This window comes from Amphibalanus amphitrite, unplaced genomic scaffold (genome assembly GCF_019059575.1).
Source record: "Amphibalanus amphitrite isolate SeventyFive unplaced genomic scaffold, NRLGWU_Aamphi_draft 002087F_arrow, whole genome shotgun sequence".
Taxonomy (NCBI): domain Eukaryota; kingdom Metazoa; phylum Arthropoda; class Thecostraca; order Balanomorpha; family Balanidae; genus Amphibalanus; species Amphibalanus amphitrite.
The window spans coordinates 53,147-57,790 of NW_024883580.1; the positions used below are offsets into that span (position 1 = coordinate 53,147).

General features: G+C 46.2%; 1 long non-coding RNA gene across 1 annotated transcript; it reads right to left on the minus strand.

Annotated features, from left to right (window-relative positions):
• Positions 1–667: 667 nt before the first annotated feature.
• On the minus strand, positions 668–3,300 carry LOC122376287. The gene is made up of 2 exons (XR_006255583.1): positions 3,106–3,300; positions 668–2,438 (listed from the first exon to the last, which is right to left on the minus strand). It is a non-coding gene; the product is annotated as an uncharacterized LOC122376287 (long non-coding RNA).
• Positions 3,301–4,644: the final 1,344 nt, after the last annotated feature.

Consider the following 4,644-nt stretch of genomic DNA (forward strand, 5'->3'; position numbering starts at 1 on the left):
ATTTATGGTACCTTTGGAAAGCACTGCGGCTTTCTTCCTCAGCCTAGACAGTTAGACACACATAGAATCAAATCAAAATTAACAATTCATCCTAGTCGTTCGTTTCGTGATATTAAACATCGTTTGGATGCGTATAAGTGGCGCACATTCAAATTTCCAAAATTATGTGGTCACATGCTTAAATTAAGTCTTCGCTTCTTCGATGAAGAGTAAAAATATCAGGTAATATCACAGACGTCAGCAATGATAAAAAAGACAGATGCCTATCACATGCGCTTCAACATCATAAGCAAATCGTCAAAACGGCGAAACAACATGCATACAAAAAATACATATTATAATTCCGCAGGTCTGCACTTTTTCACTACTTCAGCACACGGTACACATTTGCCAGCGGTACACCGTGTTTTGTATTTAAAAGCTATATAGCTATATTTAAAAGTATTTCGAAAGCTACCATAAATAAAAAGTACCTGGTGTTCGAATATTCGTCCTAAACATGATTCCTTCCCAGGTGAATAACAATATTTATCATTATATAAACCAATGCAGATATTTGTTCCCAGACTTAACCTGACATCGACGTGACTTTTTAGACCTACGTATGGAAAATTTACCACAAAATCCGTCTCGAACATTCCTTAGGAAGTTTGACGAGAAGCCAGAAATCTGCATCCCCCCTCAGTGCTTCGTGTATTCATCTCAATACTTCAAGAAGTCCGGTTAAAAAATATGCGCACAAAACGCACATTAACCAATTTCAAACGGAAAAAAAACTTTCACCAATCACACGCAAAGCCGAGACGAAACTTCATCTGTCATTCAACTGTATAAATGATAATGTGAATTTACCACGAGCACAGAGTAGCAACTAGAGATGTCAATCGGATACCAACATTTTGGTATACTGATACCAAACCGATACCAACTTGGTATTTGGTATTTCAATCCCCCTATATTTGATATTTTGTTGGTATTATGAACCCATACTAATATATGACGCAGATAAATTGGTATAAATTTGGTATTTGCCTCATGTTCCTAGGTTGGTTCGGTTTCGATATTTCTCACGGTTTTGGTTGGTATTTTGTTTGGTATCGGTACTCTGGTTTTCTATAATTGACATCAATAGTAGCAACCAACAGCGCAGAACTAACATGCTCGGTCCGAGCTCAACTCGGCAGATGTCAGCTTACACCGCGCCGAACAGTTTCACAAACGGCAAATTACCGAGGTTACCACAATCACGAATATGAATGATCATTATGATCTGAATGATCATACAAAATACAAATACTTGTAATTGTAAGAAGTGTTGCCCGCATTTGTAATTGTAAAGAAGTGTTGCCCGCAAATCGTAGTCACTTATGTTCACAATAAAGTAATTGAGGTCTGATGCGTGAAATTCATGGCATGCGAATCGGTAACCAGTAATATCGCGGTAGGGGAAGACAACAGGTCATGTATAATGTGCAGAAAAGCCCGCCAAACAAATACATCGTCATGCATCATGTTACGAATGCTAGTCAAAAATCGCCGGAACTATCGTTCTCATACATACGGCCACAGGAGAGGGGGGATGAACGTCACAATGAGCAGTTGCACAGCAAATGGATCGTACAATTATCAGTTACACTTTGATCATAACGAACTTTACCTAGCACCGGTATAATTCCTCCCCGCTTGCCGCTCTTGTCTGTCATCTGATGATCCTCACAACTATTTCAATGATGAACTTCATCACCCCGACCCGCACTCTATTTCCACCGAAGTGTTCACTCCATGCAGCACTGTCAATCCCGTGACAGAAGGTGCCGCGCCGACCGTCCGCCGTCACGCCACCATGCCTCCATTAACCTTTGGGTGACAATCCACGATTAACTGTAACTGGTAACTGTAACTGTTAACCACGGTTTAACCACGGTAACTGTGCCGCCTCCTTGGGGCACGCTTATTACCCTACAGCCCGCACCGGGGCCGCCGATTTGAATCCGGTCATCTTTCTCCCCGCTTAAGCAGGGACTTCCACACTGCAACTTCGAGCTGTGTCGCCGGTCTTGAGCACAGGGCCGACTGGCTATCCGTAGTTTTGCAGATGACTGGTGGGTTCCCCCTGTTCATCCTCTGAGTGGTCCAGCGGCCCGCGCAGCGTTGCGACGAGGTCCACCATCTCGGTTCTGTAGCTGCAGCATGTGACTGGCCCGCCTGAGCTCCTCGACGTCGGCCCGCGGCCCGAGAGAGAACAAGCTGGGCCGACTGGCCGAGCTAGGCTAATTGCACCAGGTCCATGCCGCCGGCCGGTGCCGTGCATGGGGCCTCTGGACTGGGAGATGATCGGATACAGCGAATGCTGCCACCGCCGCCCCAGGTGAGCTACACGTACCACCGCCACTCCACCGGTCCGCTAGGTAAGCCCTGCCACCGACGTGGAAAGCGAACTGTAACGCACAGGGAACGAAACCCATCAACAATCGGTGTAGGGGAGGGGATAACATTGCACAAGCGGACAGGAAACAGCACTGATATAGCATCTAGATAAGGTTAAGTGGTATAAATGAAAGACACACACACACGCACGCACGCACGCACGCACGCACGCACTTACGCACGCACGCACGCACGCACGCACGCACACACGCACGCACGCACGCACGCACGCACGCACGCGGTGCCGGAAGTCTGAGTCGCCCAAATCTTACCGACTCCGGATCGGTGTCAATCCACTCCTGATCGGTGTCAATATAGCATGGCCCAAGACACTAAAACGTTCGTTGATGCTTCAAAGCCAGATTTGGTCGTAGTAAAGACAAAGCTTACGTTTTGAACAATCCTTTTCAGTTAAAATCAGAAACAACACTTGTGCCAGAACCTCTTCATAGCTCTGCACATTACTTTAAAACATATTGCAATTTTAGGTCTTGCAATCTAAGAGCGTGCAAAGAATTGTTGCAGGCAAGATGAAACATTTCTGACAAACCCGGAGTCAGTCATCAAATCGTCCATCGACTCTGCACACCTGTCAGTAGTTGTGTCGGTTGTAAAATGCACAAAGGTGTTTCAAAGTAGCTACAGCAAGCAAAAGACTGGCTCATCAACCTGACCTACCCGCGTGACTTTCATGCTGCTGAGCTGACGTTTGTCATCCATGCTGCCGCCGGCCGCTCCAGCAGCCCAGTCGCGAGTGTACGATCCGCAGCTCTGCGTTGGCCCGGCTTCAGCTTCACGTTCTGAAAATGGGATCCATTTCATATCAATTCATTGCTGATTGAGGATTATCAATGGACAGGTGACATATTATAGTGCATGTATGGCCTAAACTTTTGAATTCATTTAAAATTTTTTCAATTCACGCATTTTCTTGCGTTTTTTTCCCCTTTTAAATGAATTCAAAAGTTTAGGCCATACATGCACTATAATATGTCATTGCTGATTGTGATGGTTCACCCTTGCCCGCACATGCCATTTTCCCATCCTAGAGCGCACATGGGGGTGGTTGCCACCCCCTCGCCATTTCGTTCCTGTTGGAGATAGAGCTTAGCGGTGAAGACCAAAAAGATTCTTTGGGAAGAGAAAAATCCAATGATACCCAGTTTTACCTTCTCAGGTCAGTCATTGAACTTCCAGGTCAGGCCAAACTAAAAAAATGTTGCTGTTTTGGGTCACCGTTGGATATCAAGTGCGCTGCTTATCATATACCGACGACGATGCTGTTTTCTGCTGCCAAGCCAGCTAGAACCTTTTTGTCACACTACCCGACCAGATTTTTGCTGCTGAGGTCATTTCAGGTCAAGTTAGGTCAAGGTCTATTATATGTGTTTGTATGTCTGTGTGTGTCTGTGTGTATACTGATGTGTGCACCGATTTTTTGTGTGTCCATATTACATAAAATCATGATCTGAGAAGTTTTTACCAAAAATGCAGTCATAAAACTCCACGAAAAGTAAATTCAGCTTGCCTAAAACGCAATTATCTTAGATGACCTAGGTTGACCTTGACCCTGACCTTGACACCTGTACATCGTCGAACAACATGTTCGATGATAGGTGGGAGGTAAGACTGGCAAAAAAGGCCGAAATCAAGGTGTCAAAAGCTCACAAGGCCCATGGCAAACGCAAGATGTTGAGAATTGGCCATTTGGGTCATGACGATCTGAAAAACAAGGTCATGTCTCCGAAACCAAAAATCACAGAAGCTTGAAATTTTCGGTAGATATTAAGAAAGGATAGAGCAGCAGCTATACGAAAAATCAGCCTTCTAGCTTAAAAAATGTTGAGTTCAGAGCAGAAAGACTAGCTGGGGGGAAGGGAGTGGCAACCACCATGTGCGGGCAAGGGTTAAGGTGGGATGGTCACCCTAAGCAATACTGCTATCGAGGGGATTGAGAGCGCGGACGACCTGACAAAACAAGCGGCCGCCTTGTCCTTAAACGCCCACTCACTGACCAGGGCGGTTCACTGTGCGGCCACGCAGGAATGGCGCGACAACTGCTCAGAATCACTATTCAAGCCACTCCTCGGGAGCACGTCGCCGCTCCCTATCCCCGGAGCGGACCAAGAGGATGCCGTTTCGGTGCACCAGATAAGGGCGGGCCACTGGAGCCGCTCGCTCCAATAAGGCACCGAATCGGCTGTCTCAACTCCGCGG